Source organism: Ailuropoda melanoleuca, chromosome 9 (assembly GCF_002007445.2).
Source record: "Ailuropoda melanoleuca isolate Jingjing chromosome 9, ASM200744v2, whole genome shotgun sequence".
Classification (NCBI taxonomy): Eukaryota; Metazoa; Chordata; class Mammalia; order Carnivora; family Ursidae; genus Ailuropoda; species Ailuropoda melanoleuca.
Genome location: NC_048226.1, coordinates 9,976,735 through 9,993,682, shown reverse-complemented (window position 1 = coordinate 9,993,682; position 16,948 = coordinate 9,976,735).

Below are 16,948 nucleotides of genomic sequence, written 5' to 3'. Positions count from 1 at the left end.
ACAAATGAGATTAATTGAGAAAAAGTAACTTGCTCAAGCTCACAAAACAGGGAAGTCCTAGAAGTGATTTAAATACGAGGCTGGCTTCCCATTCAAAACATCCCCTGCGCCCCCTGCCAATGTCAAACCACTCAACAGAGACCATAAAGATCTAGCAGCCACTAGACCCAAGAGCGGTGCAAAATCAAAAGTCATTTGAAAGTTCAAATGGTATTTTAGCAATTCATTATTAATTCACTAGTATTGTGGTTGTCATTAACAGACAAGATGAGTCAAATGATGAGTATATGCCAAGCCAAATGTTAAACATCTCACATGCATGGTCTCATTGAACCTTTACAGCAACCTATAATACGGATGCTTTTATAAATCAGAATTACGAAAAGTACAGATGAAAAGGGGAGGCTCAGAAAGTTTCATTTCCTAAATCCTGGTCTCTTTCCGCAGCCACTATACTAGACTGGCATACCTCTGCCGAACTTGCTTCATGCATAGGAGAGTCAAATACCAATAAAGCTAATAAAGTGAGTAATTTCACATTATCCTGATTTTTTTTTTGGAAATTCACACCATACCTGCCATCATCCTACCACAAAAGCAATGCCATCTAGTTCTCTGATTCAGTAAGCAAATAGGTATGAGCCCTCACCTGGGCCAGGTACCACCAGAGAGTCTCCGTAATAGCACCGTTTGTGTACTGAGGTTCATAGCTCAAATTTTGATCTTGGCTCTGCTTCTTAGAGGCTAGAAAACCTCGGGCAAGTTACTTAGCAGCTCAGATACTCAATTTACTAGTCTGTGAAATGGGGGTGATACTAGTTCCGACATCATAAGGTAAGCGGAACCATACGCCAAAGCTTTCGGCATGGTGCCTGGGACGTGGTCGGCGCTGCACACATATTTGCCATGATGATTTTAATTTCGATGATCCTCCAGATAGCAGAACAGATGTTCGTTTCATTCTGTAGAAAGGAAACTGGTTCCAAGATGTAAATCATTTTGCATAATCTCACACAGCTTGTAAATGATAAAACAAAGATAAGAAATCTAGACTTTTAAGGGGCACCTGGGTGGCACAGTGGTTAAGCGTCTGCCTTCGGCTCAGGGCGTGATCCCGGTGTTATGGGATGGAGCCCCACGTCGGGCTCCTCCGTTATGAGCCTGCTTCTTCCTCTCCTACTCCCCCTGCTTGTGTTCCCTCTCTCGCTGGCTGTCTCTATCTCTGTCGAATAAATAAATAAAATCTTAAAAAAAAAAAAAGAAATCTAGACTTTTAAATATGACAGAACAAATTTTTGCCATTCAAGTCCCCCACAGCTTTCTAAGGAGGGTGGGTTCTGGTATCTGGAGGATCTTGAAAGTAAAAGCTGGGTGGAACCAAATGGCATGTCACAGAGGGTTGAGTGGTTAAAAGACCCAGAAGATGATTCAGAAGAAGGAAGGACCAAGGAATGTGGAAGGTAGTGTCGGAGAAGGGGAGTGGGGGCGGGGGTGGGGGTAATAAGAGAGAAAGGCTGGCAAAAGAGAATATGTCCACAGGGATTTNCCCCCCCCCCCGCCTTTTCCTGGATCCTGTAAGCCTACTTTAACATATAAAAATTCCTTTAGAAATTTCCTTTATCTCTAAACCCACCAAGATATGTGTTGGCAATCATCCCCCAAGCATATGGCCTGCCGATATACCTCTAAAGGGTCTCATGACTGAGGTCTTATTAGACAGTAATACATGATATTTTCCCAACAATAGCTAGCCCCCTCAAGGTACTGGAAATCTTGCTTCCAAAATTCCTTAGAGACTTATGCTATCCCTAACCCCCTCCCAACTTGAAAGTATAACGGGCCACTCCTCATGACGCCGGTGCAGCTCTTTCTGCCCATGGGTCCTGTCCCTGTGCTTTAATAAAACCACCATTTTGCACCAAAGACATCTCAAGACTTCTTTCTTGGCTGTCGGCTTCGAACCCTAACATTCTTTCCTACATCATAGACTATTTATAAATGATTTGCGGAGGAGTCTAGAGATGTGAAGAGGAGATGACCTCCATCTGAAGCTAGGTAAGGAGTAGCAACAGACAGGACATAGGACAACCCCCACTGAGGTGCTCTCACGGGAAAGCAGTGGGGCTCGTGCTCCATGTTGCATAAGGAGGATAAAATGTGTGGAATTAGACTGTATGTGTCAGATGTGGCCGAAGACAAAAAGAAGAAGATAGGGAGGAAATCACTCAATTCTGAACAATCTGAGAAAACATAACCAGCAGCTTTGGCTTCTAGGACATCATTCTTCGTCTAGCCAACTTAAAGCAGGGACCCAGATCATTCATTCAGAAAGCTTTCCGTCATGTCACAAAGCCTGGAAGACGATCATACATGTAAATGCTCTCTGATGGCCCATGAAGTGACACACCTGGTTTTGATAGGAGAAGGAGTGAAAGTGAAGAATGTTCATGCTTGCTCCCAGTTTCTTGTTTCACCACGCTAAATAAAGGCACACTGGGGGGTCCTTATAGTACCCTGAAAAAAGAAAACAAACAAACAAACAAATAGTCCCCTTAGTTCTGTCCTTCCCTCTTTGCCAAAAATACAGCTGATGAAAAGCAGCATATGCTTTGGCCACACCTACTGAAGTTCAAATACTTGGGTTGTTGTGTTTTAAAATCATATCTGCTAAGATATCACTCTCTTTTATGTCTCTTAGCCTGGACATGGTAATAATTGCTTGCACCTGCTGGTAGTTGGTAGAGGATGGGGAAGAAAGACAAGGGTGGGGAGGAGGGCAGGGGCAGTCAGGGAATAGAAATAGACCAAGAAAGCTGATCTCTCTCCTCAGAAGACTGAATACATCTGCCATGTTTTGTTTGGAAAAAGGTAGGCTCTTGGGTGTTCCATTCATCCTTCCTTCTCTCCTCATGCCTCCCTCAACCCTATTGAAAACATACCAAATAATGGGGGCACCTCGGTGGTGCAGTCGGTTAAGTGTCCAACTCTTGGTTTCAGCTGAGGTCATGATCTTAGGTTTGTGAGATCGAGCCCGGAGTCAGGGGTCCATGCTCAGTGGGGAATCTGCTTGAGATTCTCTCTTCCTCTCCCTCTGCCCCTCCCGATCATGAGCTCTCTCTCTCTCTCAAATAAATAAACAAATCTTTTTTAAAAATGTACCAAATAATTAAAGACTGGGGGTGGTGGGTGAATGATAATAGAATGTGAAGTCAAATGATCTGGGGGTGAGTCCCAATTTCTGTCATGGATTAGTTCAGCAATTCTAAACAGAACACTGTATCCTTTTTGGCTTTGCTGCTTCTCATGAATGAAACATGAGTGTGAGTATCGTCAATGAGATAATGCAAGTACTCTGTACATTTCTATGAATACTTATTAACATTAATGGACAAAAATATATTGGATCAAGGATTTAAACATAAGACCTGAAACTATAAAACTCCTAGAGGAACACATAGGGGAAAAGCTCCATGACATTGGGCTTGGCAATGGTTTTTTGGATTTGACACCTAATGTACATGAAATAAATCCCAAATTAGACAAATGGGACTCCATCAAACCTAACAGCTTCTGCACAGCAAAAGAAGCAATCAACAGAGTGAAAAGGTGAACTGCAGAATGAGAGAAAATATTTTCAAACCACAAGAAGGAATTACTATCCCAAATACATAAGGACGGCCTACAACTCAATAGCATTAAAACAAATAATCTGATTTAAAAATGGGGCAGAGGACTTGAATAGACATTTCCCCCAAACAGGATTAGACCTTCAGTTGTTTGACCTAATGTGCCAGATTCACACGACTCCCCTTCACCCAGCTCTCCCATCGCCACCTAAAATAGCATGTACATTTTTATGTCTTCTGAGCCAAGCTATTTCACCCATTGGCCTGACTGCAGCTACATGCCCCCCAGCCTGGGATGGCCTGTGCAGAGGCAGTCTGAGTCAGGAGTTCAAGGAGTCCCCCTACCTGCCCACAAAATCTCAGCATCCTGTGGGGAAAATGGTCCAAATAGACACGCATGCTCTCCTTGCTATTGCTTCAGTTCTACTATCTGTGTGTGTTTTAACTCCCAATGTGACCTGGAGAAGACTATTATGACACAGAAGGCTGCTTTGTGAAGTTTGTACTAACTATGACCGATGTGCATGCATTTTCCAAGACCGCACAGGTAAATATGGTGACGGAATTTCAAGAAGGTACCCCAGGTTCGGCAGACTATGCGCCATAGGTGAAATGTGTCCCATCTGCTGTTTTTGGAAAGCCCATGAACCAAGAATAGCCTCCACATTTTTACATGGTTGAAAAATTCAAGAGAAGAATAATATTTCATGACATGTGAAAATTCTATGAAATTATGTGAAAATTATATAAAATTCAAACTCAGCATCCACAAACAAAGTTTTATTGGAACACAACCATATGCAATCACTTACATATTGTCTGTGGCTGCTTTCCCACTACAATTGCGAGTCGAGTATTTGCCACAGAGACCATATGGCCAGGAAAGCCTAAAATATTTACGATCTAGCCCTTTACGGAAAATGTTTCTTGACCCCTAAACTATGGCACGTTACTGCTCAAAGGCTTCAAATTCATTTATCCCTGAGTACAGGTCAAGACAAAAGTCCCTTCCATTCTGGCCCAATCCACTGCATCAGCTATGAGCTTATTGCCTTCATTCTTCCCTTTTTTTAAAACATATTTTTCATAACCTTTTTCATGCCATCACCCTGTTCAAAAGCCTTCTATATACTTTATAATCAGGATAAAGAATATTTTAATGCACCAATGGTTCTCCCTTATTTATGAAACCAAGTCCAAAATAGTTGCGATATGCCTATAAGGCCATTTAAATCTAGCCCCCATCTCTCCCTCACTTCTGAAACAAGCATCCTGCAGCCAAGCTCCCCACTCTGCCACAATGCTTTTCACCTTTATCTATGTAGCAACTCCCTTACTGCTCTCAACGTCCAGCCCACTCTCCTTTTTTCAGATCCTCAATCAGAAGACTCTTTTGTTCACCAATTTCCCCCCAAAGCACATACTTTTTATAAACTTCTGCCAAGAGATGTATCACTTACTACCTTGAAATGACTTCCCTGTACATCTAGACTGACCATACCCACCATGTCCACTAGCAAGTAAACCAAAAACCAATCTCTTCCTCTTTTTGACTCTAGCACTTGGCATAAAAAATATAACGTGTTCATAAAATTCAATAATAATAATAGTTATGATTCCTTTTATGGTCTTTTTCATCTCAGTCATTCAGAACAGGATTCTTTTTTTTTTTTTTTTTACGATTTTATTTATTTATTCAACAGACAGACAGCCAGCAAGAGAGAGGGAACACATGCAGGGGAAGCGGGACAAGAAGAAGCAGGCTCCCAGCAGGGAGCCTGATGTGGGGCTTGATCCCAGGACCCTGGGATCACGCCCTGAGCCGAAGGCAGATGCTTAATGACTGAGCCACCCAGGTGCCCCCAGAACAGGATTCTTAAAAATAAAATATAATCATAGACATAAGACATCTCTTCACAGTTTTATCCTAAGTAGCTCTGAAATCTTAGATAAGCGACTTAACTTTTCTGACTAACTGACTGACCTTACCTACTTCATGGGAGAGGATGATAATCGATCACAAAAATAACAACCAGCATGAATGCTATACCTTCGTGTTTCTAAACTTTACTAGCTTAAAAAGTACTTTCATAAACAAGTTATTTTATGTTGGCATAAGAAACCAGGACCCACACAACATAATGTCAGTAAAAGCTATTTATAAATTGTAAAATACACATGTGAAATAATATGGCTTTTGGTTTCTATTATAGTAACCACCTGGCATAACTCAAGAGCTCACAACCTAGGCTGGCAGATAGAAGAGGCTGTTTGGGGGCGCCTGGGTGGCACAGCGGTTAAGCGTCTGCCTTCGGCTCAGGGCGTGATCCCGGCGTTATGGGATCGAGCCCCACATCAGGCTCTTCCGCTATGAGCCTGCTTCTTCCTCTCCCACTCCCCCTGCTTGTGTTCCCTCTCTCGCTGGCTGTCTCTACCTCCACTTCCTCATGAGGAAATAAGACAGCCCCTTACACACACGCGGACCTTCGATTCACAAGACACCGCCACATCCAGGATCTGTTTTAACCCTCAGACCTGTCCGCACTTGGGATTAGAAATCCCTTCTTCAGAGCTGCAAGTGACTTGCCTTAGACCCTCCAGCAAGTGAGAGAGGATTGCAGTTTGAACGGCCAAGGCTCTGCTCTTTCCATCATTTCAAGAGCCTCCAGCATCCCAACGCTTGAGATCGTCTAGTCTAACATCTATTCTAGATCACCTATTCAGAGATTAAGAAACGGACACTAAGAAATTACAAATGATCTAAGGTAATACAGTTAAGGAGAAAGTTAGGAATCCAGGCAGGACACTTCCCCGTGGGTCCCTAAATAGTTATATTTTATCTTCTGTGGTAGCCATTCTCAAAGGTGGCCGCCAGTGATCCCTATCTACTAGTATTTACATTCCTGTATCATCTCCTCCCATACTGAAGAGGGCTGACTTGTAGAACCAATAGGACATGGAGGAAATGACGATGTGTGGTTTCTGATGCTAGGTTATAAAAGACACTGTGATTTGTGCCTTGCTTTAGTGGATCATTTGCTCTGAGGGAAGCCAGCTGCCATGTTGTGAGGACACTCAGGAGCCCTTTGGAGAAGTCCACGTGGCAAGGAACAAAAACATCCTGCCAAGAGGCAACACCAACTTTCCAGCTGTGTGACTGAATCTTTTTGGAAATGGATCTTCCAGCCCCATTCAAGCCTTTAACGACTGCAGTGCCTGCCAATATCTTGACCATGACCTCGTAAGAGACCCTGAGCCAGAACCACCCAGCCTAATCGATTGCTCCTGAATTCCTGACACACAGAAGTTGTGTGAGATAATAAATGTATATTGCTGTTCAAATCACTTAGTTTTGAATTTGCTACACAGCAAAAAAAACTAATATACTTTCCATCATGGACAGTAGTTTCTCTGAGGTATGTGCACATTCCTCTGTCTTCTCCTGGATTCCAGGATTTTCTCCCTAAAATGTAGTCACAAATCCATTTTTTCAGTAGTTTCCTAAAGTTGCTGTCAGAGACATTAATCAAGTGAAAGATGTTGCTTCAGTAATCTGATTCTCCATGGCCTTCATCCAGCTAGATGCCCCAGAAGCTTTCCATCTTGTCCCCAAGCAATTTCCTCATGGTAGACTCAGGTCTAGAGCCCGAGATAAGGTTGAATAGGCAGTGTGAGTGTCACATGCTCCTTATCTGATCTGTCCTCTGAGGAACACGTAATAAGATCTCAGTTACATCTGTTGAAAAATTGGATCCTGAAATGATAGGATTATGGTACTTAAATACATTCTTGTTTATTCAGTCCCGATCCCATGTTTCTCTCTTTTTTAAATACTTCTACCATGCTCCTTTATGATTTATCATTCTTATTACTGAGAAACCAAAACCATAGAAACTGGTTGTTCACAATAAACATGCTCATCCTTTTAAAAAAAAATGTATTTATGGGGGGGCGTCGGGGTGGCTCAGTCGTTAAGCATCTGCCTTCAGCTCAGGGCATGATCCCAGGGTCCTGGTATCGAGCCCTACATCAGGCTCCTCGGCTGGGAAGCCTGCTTCTTCCTCTCCCACTCCCCCTGCTTTTGTTCCCTCTCTCACTGGCCGTCTCCCTCTATGTCAAATAAATAAATAAAATCTTTTTTAAAAATGTATTTATGGATCAGGACCCCTTCTTTTTCCAAAGCAAATAAATTGTGAAACCTCTAGTCCTCCAGAGACTGGAGCATTTATTCAACTCTCTTGAGAAAAGGAAATAACAGGTGAAAATCCTGTTCATCCCATCTCTGCCCTAGGAAAATCTAAGATACTTGTCAAGAGAAAGGGAACAAGGTGCTGGCCTATGAGAGGACCAGGAACAAACATCACCAAGTCTTTGCAGTGGGGGTGAGAAAGAAGCAGAGCCAGCAACACCTTCCAGAAATATTCAGTATTATAATGAGAAACAAATGAGCTAATTCCAAGTGTTTCACAAACTTTCAAGAGTATACAAATTATGTAGAGATTTTAGTAAAATGCAGATTCTGGAATATGGCCTGAGAGTTTGCATTTCCAGCAAGCCACCAGGAGATGCTGATGCTGCAGGTCCAAGGACCACGTTCGGACTAATGAGGATATAAAAGAATCATAGCTAATAGCTATGTTGTTGATATGATCTCAGTAGCAAGATAAGCAATGCTGGTAAGTGGCAGCGCCAGGATTTAAATCCGAGACGACCTAACCTTGCCCTGCAGCTCCCATGTCGCCTCTGAAAAGGAGCAGGATTTGCCTGGAACAGGGTGAGGCAACACTCCCCTAGAGTCATCGTGTCAATGGTTTACCGGCCCAGTGACTTCCCTGTGACAGCGCAGCCCTGATATCTTAAAGCCTCCAGAAAATAATTCCAGCAGAGGAGTACGGATTCATTATGGCCTCATCACGTTATCACATGCTGAGGACTTTCCGGGTTGCCCAGAAAACATCTGTCAGCAAAGACAGATTCAATCAAAAATAAAAATTGAGGCTTAATTCAGCCTGGGGAGGAAACCGATTAACCAGGAGATGGGAGGTTAACCCCCTGGGTCACATCTTTAGGGATGAGCTGGGGCTGACTGTTCTGTGTTCATTAGAATCAATTAAACACTGTCTGCCTCGGGGATCACAGCGGGGAGGTTCTCTTCCAGGTCTGAATGGGCCCAGAGACAGGGGCACGGGACTTAACTCTATTGCTTCTCAGTGGAGGGCTGGGCCTGAACAAGCAGCTATTTGGCTTTGAGGGTGGGACGATGCTGCTGAGACAGGCCTGGCATTATTATTTCATACTTACAGTACTTTTGAGGCAAGAGTGCTTTGCATTTTTATATTAGTTTAACTTAAATATGCCAGTCGTCATGGGGAAAAAAGCAGAGACAAATTCTGAGAAAGAGAAGAAGTGGGCAGTCCTTACACTCAAAAGCCCTCGCACCAGACCCTTTAGGAATTGTGTTCACTGAAGCTGGGAGCTGGTGCAGGTCATCAGCAACCAGCCGCCAAGGTCAAGACCTAGTGACGTCCTTGTAATCACGGCTAGTTTAAAATTGGACTAGTAAGAGTTATAACCAATAATAGCTACTATCTTGTCTCTGGCGCTGTGTTGAACACAATAAATGCACTATCAGAGTCAGTCTTTCCTGTAGTCTTACAGAGGATGGACGTGACCCCTATTTCCCCCAAAACTGAAGTGAGGTTACTTGCCTGTTTCCCTAGGCAGAGTCCATGTATAAATGAAGCTACCTTTTCATATCAATTGAATCTTTGGTAAAAACCAGAGACTCAGCACCAGTCAGAATACAGAATTTGAGAGAACACAGGGAAGGGAAGAGAAGAGAATGGAAGAGCCTTGCCATTATTGACCCAAATATAATCACTCTCACTCAGGTTATTTCAGTTATAGAAAAGCATTCAGTAGAGTATGTGTGAGCTGTATTTACGGGCATCATGCTGGACGTTCAGACTGGTTCAGACTAGACATTAATGCTTCTCTCCTGCCTCCAATTAGAGCCACACCCCCTTGAGGATGGTGGTGCCGATCTGATGGACTTCTCACTTGGTTGGCATCATGAAGCCAGAGTCTGCGGCTGGGTCACCAACGTGCCCTGGGAACTTGGGGAAGACAATGAACCTTTCTGCTCCCATGTCGTCATGGGTGAAGTGGGGCTAATCCCACTTACTCTACAGGACTATTGCGATGAGCAGAGAAAATAATACTTGTGAAAATTCTTGAACATACTGTTCGAGTGTTAGGTATCATCCTTAGAGGCCAAACACTCTCCTCCCTTCCCCAATGAACTTGCCCTGCCTCAAGTGTGTTTGCTACTACTTTCCTCAAAGGGAACAGCCAGGGACACATGAATCATCAGAACACACAGCAGGGCCTTTGCTTCCTTCAGGGTCCTTTTTCCTTTGTCTTCTCTTTCTATTGGCAACATGGCCTTTAAAGACTGACAGTGACCCCAATCATTTGGCTCAGTCCATCATGCCCAACTGGAAGTCTCTTTGGGAAACTGAACTGTGTCTCCTTCCAGCACCCACACTGTGAGAGGGAAGTCAACATGAAGATAACCCCAAATCACAGGCAAACCATCCAGTACAGTTACATCTGACGTTAGATCATAGACCTGCCCTCAAAGATCTCAGAAGCAAATACGTGCACATTATATACATCCCCAGGGTGACAAAAAACTCCTGCCCTAACTCATGTCCCCTGTGGCGGTAACACCCTGCCCACCAACTGGCAGTAACAGCTGGAAGGACAAGAGCTTTCCACCAAAGTCAAGGTGGGGCCATTTGCCTGTGGTCTTGGACCAAAGTCTCACTGCCAAAAGCAAGAGCAGGGTAAGGAACAGGCTGAAGCCTTCCCAGTCTGAGAGCGTGTCCTCATCTCTGTGACTCCCCCCCAGTGCCAAAGCCATCTTGCCTCCAGGAGTATTGACCTCAGCTTTCCTGCACAAAGGTTGTTGAGGTCATCGGGATTGGGATGGACTTTCCCAGTACATTCCAGCATTTGTCTTGTTCCTACAGAAGAAAACCTAGGAAAATGAAGAAAGAAAGAAAGCATGAAACCTGCTTCTATAGAAGTTTTCTGTCCTCCCAGTTTGTAATTGCTTTACTTCTGGTCTTATTCCTCTTTCCGTTCCTTCTCCCTGACTTTTTTCTTTCCATTCTTTTCCATTCTTCTACTCTGAAGGAACAGTAAATTGTGCTGATAATTTAAGAAAACGAAGTCTAATATTATGAAAAACACTGGATGCACAGTTTTGAACCCCCAATTTCTTATCCCAGGAATGTTCAGGAAGAGCTTGCCAAACCTCTCTCCTTCCTCTTCTGCCATTAGTTTTGTTTATTTGTTTATTTTTTTGAAAGAAAGAGAGAGAGTGGAGGGAGGGGCAGAGGGAGAAGAAGAGAAAGAATCTCCAGCAGACTCGTCACTGAGCATGGAGCCTGATGTGGGGCTCGATCTCATGACCCTAGGATCATGATCTGAGCCAAAAAAGCTCAAGAGGCAGGAATTTAACCAACTGAGCCCCCCCAGGCGCCTGTTTGTTTATTGGTTCATTTGCCATTAATTTAGATTTGAACTGAGTATTAACCAAGGAATCACAAGGGTTTCGGGGATATATTAACACTATGTATTCTAGGAATTTTCTGTCGCGGAGTGGACAGCCTTCAGCGCTGCAACTTCCCACAGTACAACGTTCCAGGAAACGTGCAACTTGACTCTTCTCTCTTTCCGTCACAGCTGTGACAAGGCCCAGTTGCCCTGTCTCTGTCATTTACTGCCAGGTTGAAAAACAAGGATGAGCTCCAGGGCTTAGATCATGCAGAGATAATAGGTGTACCTGAGAGAAAAGGAAGTGAGAGATTAACCAAGGAGATCTATTAAATAAAGAATCAATTATTTCTTCTGAGTTATTACACATGGCATCTTTCTCCCCACTCCAAGCTTCTCCCCCAAGCTGTCCTCAATTGAGCCAGGAGACTATGAAAGGGGGAAAAAAAAAGGTCTCTTTTATTATCCCTAAAATTAGCATTTTCTACCAGGAATTGTGAATGTTAGCTAATGACAGGCAAGGTGCTGGGTTGTAAGGGCATTTGAAGCAGATTTTGAAGGCCAGGGAAACAGAATGGATTTCCCAGTAGCTTTGGTTATGCAGCTAACATAAATTCTAAACACAGTAATATCTATCTTTTTTGCATTCCACCAAGTGATTAGCCCCTCACATAGTGTCTTATCTGGATTTTTTTTTTTAAGATTTTACTTATTTATTTGTGTGAGAGAGAGGGTGCACAAGCAGGGAGAGCAGCAGGCAGTGGAAGAAGCAGGCTCCCCACTGAGCAAGGAGCCTGATGCTGGACTTGATCCCAGGATCCTGAGATCATGACCTGAGCTGAAGGCAGACGCTCAACCAACTGAGCCACCCAGGCGTCCCCGGGATTTTTCTATAAACAGAGCCTGAGTAAGGAATCCAGAAGAAGCCTGAATACACACAGGAGGGAATAGAAAGAAGAAGGCAGGGAAGAGGGAAGGTCAAGATGTGTGCATTTCCAAAGTCCCTGTGCTGGGCTGGGCTCTGCAGGGAGCCCTGGGAAATGCACACAGCACCATGCAACTGAGCACTGGGGCAGGTATCCCCTGCCTCCCACCCCATCTTGGATAGGGCCACTGTGAGGGGTGCTGACTGCCTCCACCCCCACTCCCAGCTGCCTGGAACAATGCCCAGAGGCAGAAAGTGGAAAGAGGCTTGGTGCACGGCAGGTGGCATGCAGTGGCCGCCACACAAGCAGATGCACGACCGCCTAACGGCCACAGCTGTCACTGGAGGTGCATCCACCAGGATGTAATGGGCAATGACAAAAGGGTCCACTATGCACAGACAGGTATCATAACCCCCATTGGCTCCTCTCACCTCATGACTTTTGGGCAGTCTCATGGAGAGCAATTTACTAGTGTTTCCAAATAAAAAACATACATGCCTCTTGATCAAGAAGTTCAGCGATTTGCCCTATGAATACTCTTGCTTTTGTGTGAAATGTCATACATACAGTATTTATTGAGGCAACATTTGCAATGGCAAACACACTGGGAGGAAAATAACTCAGCGTCAATCAATATGGAACCAATCAAATAAGTAATGATATATCCATGGAACAGTGGGATCGTGGCAATGGTTAACAATGCTTGACAAGCTGCATGAAACGGTAACTGACAAATCAGACTGGACACTTGATTGATCAGAAACCAGCTGGCACGCCTGTAAGGATGCACACGGTAGCTGAACATCGGTCACGAATGGCAAACCATGTGACCTCCCTGTAGTCACAGTTCTGCTACCTTTAAAGTTGATTTTAGATCATTGTTCAGGTAAGAAGCTCAGGCTGCAAGAGTAACCATCTTGCCCTCAATTCACCCTGGCTAAATCCTTCTGCCCTGAGCACAGCACGGCCTTCCTATGAGCACAGAAGGTCCATGCTTATTTAAAGGGTGAAAGGAAGAATCTACTTAATACACTAGGCTTAGGATGCATTTATTTAGGTAGAGTTGGTTTGGGTTTTTTTTTTTTTTTTTGGTTTTTTTTTTACCTGCTGTGCTCTCCATTTTATTCTAGACTTTGAAGCAGCTGATTGAATTATAAAACCAGAGTCCTGCATGTAAAAAGCCAGACCTCACAGAGTTAAAACTAATTCCCCAGCAGGACCTCTTCATCAAGCAAACTGATAAATCCTACTCAGCAGGGTTATTTCTTCATCCTGATAGCTTTCCTCTCAGCTTTCATATGCAAACAAAATTGTACCAGCCAGAAGAAGGAGTATCCAGAACCTGGAACACCACTCAGTCTCCCCAGTGGGAAGTAAGAGCCTGGAGAGCCCTGTCCAGCCCCACCTGAAACCAACCTCCCCATCTGGCCTCCTGCATTCTCTGTCTTTGAAGGCAAAGAAAATTCACCCAACCGCACCGTGCCTGTTAAATCTTGATAGAGGCTCACCTAGAATCCAATGCCTAAAATCGTGCCTTATTTTCAAGGTGAAAAAGAAATTCTGGTCCTGGGTTGGCCCCTCCTGGGAATAGAGTTAACGCTGCAGGGTCCCTCCTCCACCCACACATGTGGTCATTCATGAAGCTTTCAGCTTCAACATGTGTTCAGCGTGGGCAGGAAATCAACAGAGTGGGACACATCCAGAGCGATCAGTATGATTTAGACTGCCAAGGAAGCAAAAGGCAGTCCCTATCTGTTGTCCTGCCTGCCTTTCTGCCTTTTTTCCCAGTGGGAAGAAGTCCCCGAAGATAAGAGGAAAATTTCCTGTGTCAGGGCTAATTCCAGGAGAGGTGCAGTTTCCGCACAGGGTAGGAGAAAGTCTCTGTCCGTTAAAAACATCTTTCTTCAGCTGCACGTTTTGTGAAGGACTGTGAACAATCCCATAAAGCAAATGCATCCCCCCCCCTTTTCCCAACCATGGAGTTGGGGTCTACAGCAGCTTAAAACAAAGCACACGGTGAGAAGCCTCACTCATCACACTGACAAGGACTGCAGTAAAATTTCAAAGAATTAGGCACCATTCAGCAATGTTCACGGGGGCTGACGATGATGAAACACTTGCTGATTTCCTAGTCTTCAGGAAAGATGGTGGAGCGCAAGGAGCCACAAGGAGACTGGGGGCTGCAGAGGGAGGTGAAGGGGCTGGTGGGGAAATGAGTATACAGAGCAGAGAGGAGAGGGGCTTGTGCAGACATCTGGTTGGAGTGTAGGTCTCCAAACAGGCTCGTCCTATTTCTCTGTCTTGTCTCTGAACCTTGCTCAGGACTGAAACAAGGAACAGAGATGCTGAGCTCACCTCATGAACTTGGAAAGCCCAAAGTGTAGAAATACAGCTTAAGAATTTCCTGGTTAGGGGCGCCTGGGTGGCTCAGTCGTTAAGCGTCTGCCCTTGGCTCAGGGCGTGATCCCAGAGTCCTGGGATTGAGCCCCACATCAGGCTCCCTGTTCAGTGGGAAGCCTGCTTGTCCCTCTCCCTCTGCCACTGCTTGTGTTCCCTCTCTCACTATCTCTCTCTCTCTCTCTGTGAAATAAATAAATAAAATCTTTAAAAAAATTAAAAAAGGATTTCCTGCTTAGATCTTGTAGCTAATGGAAGGGAAACATGACAGTTGTTTATTTTAAAATACTATTTAAATTAGTAGAAGCAATGTCCCCTCCATAGGACCCTTATTTTCCATTTGTCATTTGAAATATTTCAGATACATAAAACAGCCCTTTTCCCACCCATTATATTGTCTTTCCTCCCCCATCCCCCATGATGCTTACTACTGTTTAGTGACTATTTTTCCCACATATGCATCCATACTTCAATAACATAGGTATATACGGTCGACCCTTGAACAACATGGTTTTGAACTGCAGAGATCCCCCTATGGGTGGATTTTTTTTTTCTTTTTTAAGAAATAACAGCAAAAGCCACAAGGCATTTATTCACAACTGGCCACCCCAGTGTCAAAGGAACCGAATGGAAGGCAACTGCCACAGTGGTTGTGCCTGCTGCCGTCTGAGCACCTGGGGAGTCCCCTCAAGGCCATCAGCAGCCCTGGGGCTGCTACCAGTCAGCTCTGCAGGATCTCCCTCCCCGTGCAGACCGGCTGGTGGAGTCAAGCGTGGGGGCTGGCAGGCAGGACTCTGGGCTGAAGCGAGCAACGTGTTCAGAGAGCAGAGGGGGTAGTGTGCGGGGAGCCCAGCAGCCCCTGCTCCCCTGTCCCCCCTCCTCCCAGTGCTCCATGCTGGGCTCTGGGGCTGCATAAAAGTGGCCAGGGCCTCAGATCCCTCCAAGATTAGGCTTGTACTGCTGCCTGCTACTGCACCCAGCTCCTCAACCGACCTCCTGGAGGCCAGCACCCTCACGAGTGGCCACAGCTGTGCACGGCCACGGGCAGGGGGTGCATCTCCAAGCAGAGGAGACAGCTGTACAGTCCCTCCATGCCCTGTCACCACCCCCCCCATAGCTGACCATTGAACCAAGACCTCCAGGCTGAGGAAAATCTCCATCCCAGGCCCCCTGCCATCCGCCACTGCCCCTGTCCAGCCCACCCAGCTCACCCTGCCTAAAGCAGATTTTCTTTTCAATAAATACACACACAGTACTATACATGTATTCTTCTCTTCCTTATGATTGTCTGAATGTTTTCTTTTCTCTAGCTTATTTTGTAAGAATCCAGTATATAATATGTGTAACACACAAAATATCTCTTAATGGACTGTTCATGTTATCGGTAAGGCTTCCGGTCAACAGTGGGCTACTAGTTAAGAGTTTTAGGGAGTCCTAAGTTATTCACGGATTTTTGACTGCAAGGGCATCAGTGCCCCTAATCCATGCATTGTGCAAGGGTCAACTGTAGTAATTAACACCTCGTATAATCTTGCATGCATTTAACTTTTAAAAGATACACATACTTCCTTCTGCATGTGGTATTCACCCATATTGATACAACTCTCCTAGTTTAATCTAACTGCCATCACTTCCCCTGCTGGTGGGTATTTAACTTGTTTTCGACTTTTCACTATTGTGATAGAAAATACCAATACACATCCTTGTGCTTGCCTCCTTGTGCACACAAGAAACTGTTGTGATATGTTTTTTGTTTTTGTTTTGAGAGAGATAGCATGCACGGGATGGGGGAGGGGCAGAGGGAGAGAGAGAATCTCAAGCAGGCTCCACCCTCAGCGGGAAGCCCTACTTGGGGCTCCATCTCCCTACCCTGAGATCATGACCTGAGTTGAAATCAAGAGTCGGCTGCTTCATGGACTGAGCCACCCAGGCACCCCATTGCAATACATTTTTAATGAAACAATACATCTTGGAGGTATTTTCATGCCTGTCCATGTTGTTTAACTCATCCTATAATATCTTCATAGCATTCTAGCTTAGGAAAGCAGTATTTCTAATCCAGGTTTATTGCTGGACATTTATTTTATTTTTATCTTTTTTTTTTTTTAAGTAGGCACGAAGCCCAGCATGGAGCCCAATGCAGGGATTAAACCCACGACCCAAGATCAAGACTTGAGCCAAAATCAAGAGTCAGGTGCTGAGCCCCCAGGCGCCCCCATTGCTGGACATTTACATTGCTCCTTCCTTCACTTGTGCTGTGAGCAACATGCTCACTTATCTCTATGGACACATGTGACAGCCGCTCTGGAGGATGCACCTACAACGGCAATCCCTTGGTCACAGCGTGTGTGTACTTGTGACTTTGCTACATATTGCACGTCACTCTCCAAAGTAGCTCTACTCAGTTGCACGATCACGAGCGGGACATGAGGGTAT